Below are 12,108 nucleotides of genomic sequence, written 5' to 3'. Positions count from 1 at the left end.
CACCTCCCTCCCCCCCGACCCTTCACTGTTGCTTATTCACTGCTTTCCCTCTGCAGAGCAACTTTACCCAGTGAATACTGCAGTACCCCACACCCTCCCTGCACTACCTCCTAAAATGTATTAAATAAGGGCCTCATGGATGTGGATACAACATGTGACCTGCCTTGTTAATGTAATTATCCAAATGTTTAATGAGGATTGTACACCTCTGTACAATTAAAAAACTATGAATGAGAGATACATGAATGGTTTGTGGAACAAGAGAGATAATGTTACTAATTGAAGGTACTGTTCACAATAGCCACTAATAACAGGAAACTGATAGCAAAAGGGACTGCAAACAAACGGTGATCAACAGAGACGAAACGGTGAAAATGGCTCTTTTTTTTCTTTTTTTTGTATACATACAATAGTCGAGGCTCATGGGAGAGCAAGCACGAGTACACTGAACAGATCAGGACAAAACAGGCCAAAAGGAGTAGCAGAGAGAGGGGAGAAACACAAACAGTAGAGTTGAAGGCCAAGATGGAGGGAGACTTGGCTAATATACAGGGAGGAGGAGAGGATGCATGGGGTGGACAAGATGGATACAGACGGAAATTCAGGAGGGAAAACTGGAAATTTTGAATGAGGAGGGATTGGGTGGTATTGGGGGGGGGGGGGGAGCAGGAGTTAACGAGTGTATAAAAGAAAAGATCATGGTTTTGGATTGAGGATGATCTGAGATGGCGGTGAACAGCTGTCTTGAAGACCTGGAGGGAAGGGTGACGGTGAAGAGGATGTGGAAGAAGAACAACCTCACAAATACCGGCCAATAACCTGTCTACCAACAACGTACAAACTTTTAACAGGAATCATCACATAAATGATGTACCACTATCTAACACAACATGGAGGCCTGGAGACAGAACAGTTGGGATGCAAGAAAGGATGCCACAGAATAATAAACCACTTGTTACTAAACAAGGCCAAACTCAAAAACTGCAATACTTGAAGAATCAAACTGTCCGCAGCCTGGAAAGACTATTTTTTTAAAAAGATTTTCATCGTGTCCCACATTCATGGATGATAAAGTGCATGCAAATGTACAACATAAATCCCAAAATAATCAATCTGATTGAGAAAGCCCCGGATCGATGGAATACACTTGGAAGGAAAGGAGCTGGAGCGAAGATACGACGTGAGATCTTCCAAGGAGACAGTCATTGCACCCTCCTGTTATTCCTGGCTCGAGATCCACGAAGTAACTTCATTAAAAGCAAGGACACGGATACACCCAAAGAACCAATAAAAGAATGTCTAAAGAAACAAGAAAGGTGACTCACCTACTGTACTTGGATGAGTTAAAACCTTGCACCGAACGACAAAAAAATGACAGAACAACTGAAGTGAGTGAAACGGTATTATGACGTCATACAAATGGGATTTGGCCTCGATAAGTGTGCCAAGTGAACATTGGTACAAGGTGGACCAACAAAAACGGACAACATAAAAATCGACCTCGACACAGCAATTCAGGAGCTTGACAACGAAGCATCTTACAAATACGTCGAAGTAGAACAGGGACACGAAATACATCATAAACAAACGCAGAAAACAATGACCAAAGAATACCTGGGTATAATTTTTTTAATTTTTTGTATGCAATGTCGAGGCTCGTATAAGAGCTCACACACAGAACGTATAACAAAGGGAGCATGAGACAAGGGGGGTGGGAGACGAAAGCACAAAACAGTGGGGAACAGAGACATGAGGAGATCTGTTGAAGGAAGAGGGATGGGGTGGGGTACACGGGGTAAACAAGATGGACATTACAGAGACTTTCAGGAAAGAAAGGGGATTTCAGAAAGGAAAACAGGGAAGACCTGAAGGGAAGAGTGGGATTGAAGAGTGTGTGGGAGTTTGTTCCAGAGATGGGAAAAAAAAGAGGAATGAAAGAGGAAAGGTGAGCAGTGATTCTTGATTTTGGTAGTTCACACCAGAAGGGGGTTGCTGGCGTACCTTGAGCACCCTACAGAAATATGGTGGGGGGGGGGGGGAGATTACAGACAGAACGGGGAGTGTGAAGCCAGAGAGGAGACGGTAGAAGACAGAAAGACCACCGACCTGCCGGTGGTGAGAGAGTGAGAGACCCAAAGACTCCGCCTCATCGTAGGATATATGTTGTTGTTCATCTTTCGGCTGCTCCCGTTAGGGGTCGCCACAGCGGATCATCCATTATGATCCGCATACTGATTTGGCACAGGTTTTACGCCGGATGCCCTTCCTGACGCAACCCTGGTCGCCTCTTATGACACAGGGATAAGGATTGGGTTTCGCCATGATTCCAGGCTGCCCTACACCCTCTCATAGCGCGGCCCAGTGCAGAGCTCCCGTCCTCAAGCGATCCACCAACCCAAGCCTCCGAGGAGCCGGATTACAGGCGCACGCCACTACGCCCGGCTCATCGTAGGATATATATATATATATATATATATATATATATATATATATATATATATATATATATATATATATATATATATATATATATATATATATATATATATATATATACAGTATACATATAAATTTATCTTTCAAGAAGAAAGCTTCACTGATAAAGTTGGACAATACAAAAGTGTATCCATAACAACAAAGAAAAACTTCACCCAAAGTTAAATAATCAATGGCCCAACAAAGGAGGAGGTGAAGAAGGAAACGTGGAAGGTGATAGGAGTGAGGAGGGGTGAGGGGTACGATGGAATAAGATTGCAGGCCCAACAAAACAACCCTGGATGGTTCAAACCGAGCACCCGTACAGACATACTTCACAAGGGGTTGGACTGTTCGTGTTCCCATCTAAACCTTTGTTTTAGCTGACGGGCATTGTGTGATGATGTCCATGGAAACGCGCGTTGATGATGTCCCAATTGCTTTGTCCACGATGTGTTGTACACTATTTACAATTCCCTCCGTGAGACTTCAATCACTCGGTGTACCGGTCTTGATAAAACGTGCGGAGTGACGAAGCAGTTTCTTCACTTCGGGCTGTGCTTGTCAGGTTGGTTACGCTGGGTTCGTTTGGTTACGTTGGTTGGTTCGGTTTGATTATGCTGCGTGGGTTTGGTTTTGTTGGTAAATTTGGTTATGCTGGGTGGTTTGGTTATGTTGGTTAGTTTGGTTATGCTGCATGGTTTGCAATGAATTTCCACAGTCAGTCATGGCAGGATTTAGTAATTTGGTCAGGATGCCGGCGATTACTCGCCTACTCTTGAACAAACACATCCTGGAATGCTCATCATTCACCAACTAAGGCTAGCCAGTTTGTCCTTCAGCTGAAATTCCACGCACTGCACGTGAAACACCAGGATGGGAGTTTGTAGCTGGTCTGAGAATCAAACCCAGGCTGAGAGAGAACTTGGAGGCAAGTGTGCATCCCCTCGAGGTCATTCCACCAGCACTGCCTGAGCATCAGATCACTATAAAAACAATTTAAAAAGACTTATTCACATATTTTATCAGATTAGAATAAAAGTATAAGGGAGCTCTTCAACGTCACCAGATATTCCTCCACCCACATTATTACATCATCAAACATACTTGTACCAAGTTTGATTTAAATCCCTGAACGTAGATTTAAAATATTAAATAATTCTGGCTGCCAGACCGTGTGACTGATCATGTTGAAATTTAAAACATATATTCCACACGTCTACTCGATCATAACTGTGACGTTTCATGTCGATTCATGAAACGGTTCAAGAGAAAGATTTTTTTTAAAGATCTTCATTCAATCCAATATTGCTGCCAAACCATGTGACCTATTAATTATATTGGTGAACACTCTGGTATCCCCAAGCCTTGGGGAACAGGTGGGTGAAGTTTCCCCTCGATTGGTCAAGCCGTTTTGGAGAAGATGATTTTAAAATGTTCATACTGATGAAGAAGCACTCAGGTATTACAAGTGTCCACCATTTACAGTACAGTGTTCCTGTCCCCACGTTTTCCAGTGTGCCGAGGTGTTTCGAATGATAAGCAGTCGGAGTCGGTATGTTTTTACATCTTGTACGTAACTAGGGTTATGTTTTTTAGCTCACACAGAGTTGTCAGTTACCTAGACACCACCCAAATAAGGGTATGCACCAGAAGAACATTTTTGCATGCTTGGAACAAGACCGCCTGCAGGGCGGGTACTCGGCTAGTAAAGGAAATCTAGCAAGGGATACTTTGGACTGCTAGGCCAAGCACTCGGAGGAATCCTTTGTGGTTTGCTGAGTTTGCAGCTTTGAGTAAGATCAGCTGGTGAGGTTTCTCCAGGAAGGACAGGACGTGGAGACGGCGACCTGGCAAGCGGCCGAGGCTCACCAGGGATTTGTGAAACGGAACTCGACGCCATTGCGCAGGAAGTCCTCCGTAGGTTTCACAAATCGGCAAAAGGGAGCTTTTCAAAACACAAGGTCCTGGTTACAGGAATTTAGTGTGTTGTACACAACGGCAAGCTTGAAGAAATGCCACGTGAAAGGCACTTTTCTTCACCAGGCCAATCAATAAAGGTTACATAAACAACGCTGAACAGTCCGGCGTGACATTTGATTGCTTATGAAAATAATGGGGTGGCTCTCTGGCATCCCTTTAATCAGAGCCGCCCTGTGTGCTGCCCACAAATACGAGATGATCGATTCCAAATGGACATCGCCCCCATCGTGACTCGCATGTGCCTCAAAGCAGCTGTAACCTCTGATCTCTGACCTTCAAGCAGGCGGGGAGGGGGGTGGGGGGTGGTGGCCATGTAACCTCTCGCCATACCCCCACCAAACATGCCAATGTCATGAGGAAAACCTTTCGTTTTAAGGCCTGGCCATGATGCTCACGTTGGCACGAGTTATTGTGGGATACTTTGGCAAGCTTGTGGAGAACATTTTACCGAAGCCCGAAGCTAAGGCACGAGTCAGGGGAAAGAGAAACACAATGGAATGAGAAAATAAAGAAAGAACCACCAGGAAAGCCACAAGGCAAATGGCACGGCCTTCCGGCAAGGATTCTGGATTCACTCAAAATTTATGAGTGCCAGGCAAGGGCCCAGCACGGGACAGTCACCGCAGACTCGGGATGGCGATTATGGCAGATTGCATCAATTCCAAGGACAGAATACCGTCTGGAGTCGGCAGGCATTGTTTGAACTGCCGGCTTGGAAAACTGCCAGAGCGCTCATGCATCCCTCCTGTGAGAAAGTTACTCAGCGACAGTCATGGCGGAAAGCCAGTGGGAAGAAATGCCACCGCAAAGGGCAATGCTTTTGTGGCTGCTGGCCAGGGACGAGCCTTTCTCGGGAATGGAACATGTGACCTTTCGGAAGGCATTTACATGGACTGGAGATGTACACAGTGGTATCTGTTACGTAGTAAGGAAGGAACTCGACAGTAAACCCCGAAGGTTGAAAAGGGTAAGCCAAAGGAAACATTCGACTCTGCCGTCGCCGTTTCCCCCCTTTCCATGCCATTCTGCTCGAGCGCTTCCACGAGCCTCGACCATGTACACAAAAAAAATGTTTTGCAAACAAAAGCGACAAATGAAAACGAAAAGTGAGATTTGGCTGCCATACTCCAAAGAACCAAAAGAAAAATAGAACCAAAAGAAAAATAGAACCAAAAGAGTTCGATTCCCGTGCCATTTTGTTTGATTAATAACTAAATAAATCTGCCAGAAAAAAACACTCGAACAACAAACAACCTGGTCCACTCGGCCCATTGCGAGTGGCTTGCCATGTTTGTTCAACCTATTTTTGGTGTTCAGGAGCCATTTCATATCAATAAATACAAGTACAAACCTCCCCAAATCAAGCTCAAGCTCTTTGGGCCGAATCATGAACACAAGTAGCCTCCATTGGACTCCATGTGCCTCCTCCATGAGCAACAATTCACCCATCCCCATCCCCCGACCTCGTAACGCTCCCTCAATCAAATACAGTACCAAGCAACGGCAGATGCCTGACCTCCGAGTTGGTGTGTCCACGACCATTCTGAGTGCTGGTTGGTACAGCAGGTATAAAAAAGTGTATAATCAATATTTGGCTTCACTTTTATTGATATATGTGTGTATATATATATATATATATATATATATATATATATATATATATATATATATGTGAGGTACCCATGCTTTGCACAGGAGAGGTGAGATAACCACTGGACAGTCAGTTCATGAAGGACTTGGGTAAAAAATGGTGAAACGACAAAGACCGAATCCATGAACGTCAAGGGGTGGAACCCCACACATGACTTCCTGATTCTCCTTTAATCTCAATCCCTCGATATAGTTTCATTCCAAACATCAATATTCCAATCACAAATTAATACTGCATCATAATACTACGAGAGCAGCTTCGTACCGATCGGAGTTCAAAATCATCATTGCATCGAGGTATTTATGAAACCTTCAACCCACTTTAGGACACCGGCGACGACCCCAAAACGTTCCACAAAAGGCTTGGCGGGGCTAGCCTCAAACTGAGGGAGTAGTTCGGCGACGGATCGACAGACAGACAGACACTCCTGCTTTGTAATATAGATATATTCCTGCATGAATGGCCTTTCCTCTTCTTTGTAAACAAATCCTGGGATGACGTTTCACAGTCACCGCTAAATTCCTCCAATTTGCCCCCAAGACGACCGAGTGGTCTCAGTTGTTGTGTTCTCTTTGTGCTGTGCCTCCTTCATGGCGTGCTCCTTGTCACACGTTGACAAAAGGTTCATTATTCTTTCTGTAAATGTATTTGTCATTTCCCTTCACAGACCTTCAGCCCACAGACAAAAAAATAAAATAAGCACAAAACAGTCGGGTCTGCACACGACATATCCCAGAAGTGTCGGTCACTTCGTTTTTACATGAGCCTCAATCTTATACAGACAATCAAGCGTCTCCTCGTCCGTCACGTGCCACTCTCTCACTCCACCACCAATAAGCACAACCTCCTCACTTCCCAAATGATCACCCACTTCCTGCCCCTCACATTGATGCAAGTGGCACAGATATCGGCACTCCATGGAAATAATCCATCCTTACTTGTAGTGGCCAACAGCCAGAATAGCGGCTGCCTTAGTTGAAGTTAAGGTGACGTCCCACCCTGAATTAGCCACTATCCGACAACCGTGTCCCCCCCAATCACCATTTTATCAAACGTACCAGGCCATTGCACTCGATCATTCCTCAACCACATGGTTGCCAGCTCCACCCCAGACATTTCACATTCTCCTCGAAACAAACACACGTTTGCTGTTCATTTCCTCATCAATTGAGCCGCACGCCATTGACCATTCTTCGAAAGTGCTTGCCAAGGAAGCACAGAAGGTCACCAGCCTCAGGTTGTGGCCATGCGACGGAAAAGGACAGCACAACACGAGCAAAGGTTACTAACGTCTCCACCTCCTTCAGGTGAAACATCGAATAGCCAGGTTTGATACTATCTTGGCGACTTCAGCACAGGAGTCACTGACTTAGCACAGTCAGATTATTTACTAGGAATCAAAGGAAAAAAAACAAACCTTGAACAGCACTCTTCCGATGTCACGCCGTCCACCGAGTCCACCGAGTCCACCGAGTCCACCGAGTCCACCGATATGCCTCCACCCACATTATTACATTCAGCCGTTATCAAGTATCATTTTTACCTGACCTTTGACCTCTTGACTCCATAATATAGTGAGTTCATCTTTGTATCATAATACATACTTGTACCAAGTTTGACTTCGGTCCCTGCAGCCGTTCTTAAGTTATTGTGGTGACAAAAACCGATCACGGACGGACGCACACACAGACAACCTGAAAACATAATGCCTCCGTGACCTCATCAACAGAGGTATAAAAAAAATTTAACCACTCACAAAGCGCAGTAAACTGCACAGAAGCCTCAACCTGTTCTAAATTTGATAAAAGAGAACCAAAAGCAGGTATTTTGTAGGTGGCAATGAGAGGACAAACAGGTAAGAAAAACCAGAGAGAATACAACCAGAGGAGGTGGGGAGGGGAGTGGGGGGAAGGGGGGATGTTCATTTCAACATACTGACACACACACACACACTATTGAGTGTTTCACCAGCCTCTCGAGACTATATATTTATTCCATACACTTTTGGGTGGGTAGTGGGGATAATTGAGAAAATTAAAATACATAAAAGGAATGAAGAGGGTGGAGAGGATTATCAAAGAACGGAGGGTGTGGGCTGGAATGACAAGAGAAGAAGAATGAAGAGGTGAGTGTGGAATGTACAGAAGAGGATAAAAACAAAATCACCGTTGTTTTCGATGTAATAAATATAAACGGCCATTACAGGCACATTGCAGTGGCAATGCAGACACATTGAGAACACCTCTGATCACTGATCAGGTATCTGATTGTGAAAGAGGAACAAAAAGGTATTTGTATCACATTATGAAATGCAATGCACATAACATGAGGTCAAAGGATCACAGGACCATATTTTCATAAATTGTAAGAGGTGTGAAGGTGTGAAGACCAATGAACAAGTGGTTGAATGGAGTTTTGATCAGTGGTGTTTGTGTATCGGAAAGTGATGTGACCTCATTCTCCAGCAATGACCATCTGACGAAAGAGCTCGGTTTGAGAATGCCCATAACCACCAAATCTCACAACGCAAGTTACACGGACGGAGCCCTGGATACCTGCACGACACAACCATACCCCCATGCACTGCTGCTACCTGCACGACACAACCATACCCCCATGCACTGCTGCTACCTGCACGACACACCTATACTCCCGTGCAATGCTGCTACCTGCACGACACACCTATACCCCCATGGACTGCTGTAACCTGCACGACACACCTATACTCCCGTGCAATGCTGCTACCTGCACGACACACCTATACCCCCATGTACTGCTGCGACCTGCACGACACACCTATACCCACATGGACTGCTGCTACCTGCACGACACACCTATACCCCCATGTACTGCTGCGACCTGCACGACACAACCATACCCCCATGCACTGCTGCTACCTGCACGACACACCTATACTCCCGTGCAATGCTGCTACATGCACGACACACCTATACCCCCATGGACTGCTGTAACCTGCACGACACACCTATACCCCCATGGACTGCTGTAACCTGCACGACACACCCATACTCCCGTGCAATGCTGCTACCTGCACGACACACCTATACCCCCATGCACTGCTGCTACATGCACGACACACCTATACCCCCATGGACTGCTGTAACCTGCACGACACACCTATGCTCCCGTGCAATGCTGCTACCTGCACGACACACCTATACCCCCATGCACTGCTGCTACCTGCACGACACACCTATACTCCCGTGCAATGCTGCTACCTGCACAACACACCTATACCCCCATGGACTGCTGCTACCTGCACGACACACCTATACCCCCATGCACTGCTGCTACCTGCACGACACACCTATACCCCCATGGACTGCTGTAACCTGCACGACACACCCATACTCCCGTGCAATGCTGCTATCTTTCACCATACCTTCAGGGGCCCACTATGCCACGAGTCTTCAATCAATACAGAATTCTTCCTTCAGGTCGAAAACAAAATCCAAAATTATCAAAATAAGCCTGCACTCTTCCCACCCTCACCCCCTCCACCGACATTCATCTTCCCCAAACAACACAAATATCCCAACAGTCCAACATCTACGAACCTTCAAATCCAATGTCTCCCCACCCCCCACCTCCTATCCTCCTCCAACTCCTTGGAAGTCCTACGTGAGCAGAATGCATTAAGTATTTCCCAACCCCATTCCATCCTTCCTTACCCACCCCATTCTGACCTCCCCACCCCATCCTCCAAACTGCAGTAAACAGCCGCTCCCAACTGGGTCCCGTGAGGCGACGGGCCTGCATTCGGACACATTGCCAGTTACGTGTGGGTGGACAGGCGTAAACGCATTTCTCCGTCGTGCCAGCGTACAAACATCACAATCACATATGGCTCTGTTCTTGGTCGGATACAAAAATGTGACAAGCCAAGACACAGAGAGAACAGACTACAGTAAGGGCTGGATCCTGTGAAGTCACAGCTACTACAGTTTGATTTTTGTGGGAAAATGTTCACTTGTGAAAAAACAGGTGACACTTGCTTGGCACAGCAATCGATGAATAGACTGGAGATTTGTCTCGACATAAGGCAGTCCTGCAGAGAGAGGTATACTCAACCGACTTCGTCGAAGCATGACAGATGTAATGGCTGCGAGGTAAGCCGAAGGAAGGGAAGCTGTATTAGGTTTAACAGGAGGGAGACCGTTTCCATTTTCATCTTGCAATTGGCACCAAGAGGTCATTACGGGCAGAATGAGGGTCAGCAATGGTGTTCATTTGGAAAGAGGAAGGAATTAAGAAAATAAGACACAGCCATTCCTGATTCACCACGCCATGCTCTCAATTCTCATATCAAACCACAATTTTAAAACAGTCCCCACCACCGCCAACCCGGGATTCCACTCACCATCCCAGATTCTCTTCAAGAACTGTTCGCATCATTCAACCATAATTCATTCCTTACATCCACATATTCATTGCTTCCTTTACTTTTCATACCATCAAGTGACAGAATGATTCAGAATGGAAATACAATGATACAGTTATGGCTGCGGGGACCAAAACCATGGAGCTTGAGGGCATTACACACAGGAACCAAAACAAAGATTCTATTGAGAAAATTGGCACAGCACGTGGTGACCACAACAAACCAACCATCGAGATACCGAACATGTTATAAAACAATGATGATAACAAACCAACCATCGAGATACCGAACATGTTATAAAACAATGATCATAACAAACCTACCATCGAGATACCGAACATGTTATAAAACAATGATCATAACAAACCAACCATCGAGATACCGAACATGTTATAAAACAATGACCACAACAAACCAACCATCGAGATACCGAACATGTTATAAAACAATGATCATAACAAACCAACCATCGAGATACCGAACATGTTATAAAACAATGACCACAACAAACCTACCATCGAGATACCGAACATGTTATAAAACAATAATCATAACAAACCTCCCATCGAGATACCGAACATGTTATAAAACAATGATCACAACAAACCTACCATCGAGATACCTAACATGTTATAAAACAATGATCATGACAAACCGACCATGGAGATACCGAACATGTTATAAAACAATGATCATAACAAACCTACCGTCGAGATACCAAACATGTTATAAAACAATGATCACAACAAACCAACCATCGAGATACCGAACATGTTATAAAACAATGATCACAACAAACCAACCATAGAGATACCGAACATGTTATAAAACAATGATCATAACAAACCAACCATCGAGATACCGAACATGTTATAAAACAATGACCACAACAAACCTACCATCGAGATACCGAACATGTTATAAAACAATGATCACAATAAACCTCCCATCGAGATACCGAACATGTTATAAAACAATGATCATAACAAACCTACCATCGAGATACCTAACATGTTATAAAACAATGATCATGACAAACCGACCATGGAGATACCGAACATGTTATAAAACAATGATCATAACAAACCTACCGTCAAGATACCGAACATGTTATAAAACAATGATCACAACAAACCAACCATCGAGATACCGAACATGTTATAAAACAATGATCACAACAAACCAACCATCGAGATACCGAACATGTTATAAAACAATGATCATAACAAACCAACCATCGAGATACCGAACATGTTATAAAACAATGACCACAACAAACCTACCATCGAGATACCGAACATGTTATAAAACAATGATCACAATAAACCTCCCATCGAGATACCGAACATGTTATAAAACAATGATCATAACAAACCAACCATCGAGATACCGAACATGTTATAAAACAATGACCACAACAAACCTACCATCGAGATACCGAACATGTTATAAAACAATGACCACAACAAACCTACCATCGAGATACCGAACATGTTATAAAACAATGATCATAACAAACCTACCATCGAGATACCGAACATGTTATGAAACAATGATCATGACAAACCAACCATCGAGATACCGAACATGTTATAAA

At 44.5% G+C, this 12,108-nt stretch overlaps 1 protein-coding gene and 1 pseudogene across 14 annotated transcripts in view; both read right to left on the bottom strand.

Moving 5' to 3' along the window:
* Positions 1-12,108, bottom strand: part of KIAA0586 (KIAA0586 ortholog) — a 389,421-nt gene that overhangs the window by 185,805 nt on the left and 191,508 nt on the right. The gene's annotated exons all lie outside the window — the stretch shown is intronic.
* LOC147022544 (signal recognition particle RNA) lies at positions 2,303-2,443 on the bottom strand (annotated as a pseudogene).

The sequence above is a fragment of the Eptatretus burgeri genome, chromosome 7, assembly GCF_056783735.1.
Source record: "Eptatretus burgeri isolate ZD-2024b chromosome 7, Ebu_testis_v1, whole genome shotgun sequence".
NCBI classification, from domain to species: Eukaryota; Metazoa; Chordata; class Myxini; order Myxiniformes; family Myxinidae; genus Eptatretus; species Eptatretus burgeri.
The sequence above is the reverse complement of the archived record's forward strand: the minus strand, read 5'-3'. Positions and strand labels throughout refer to the sequence as shown.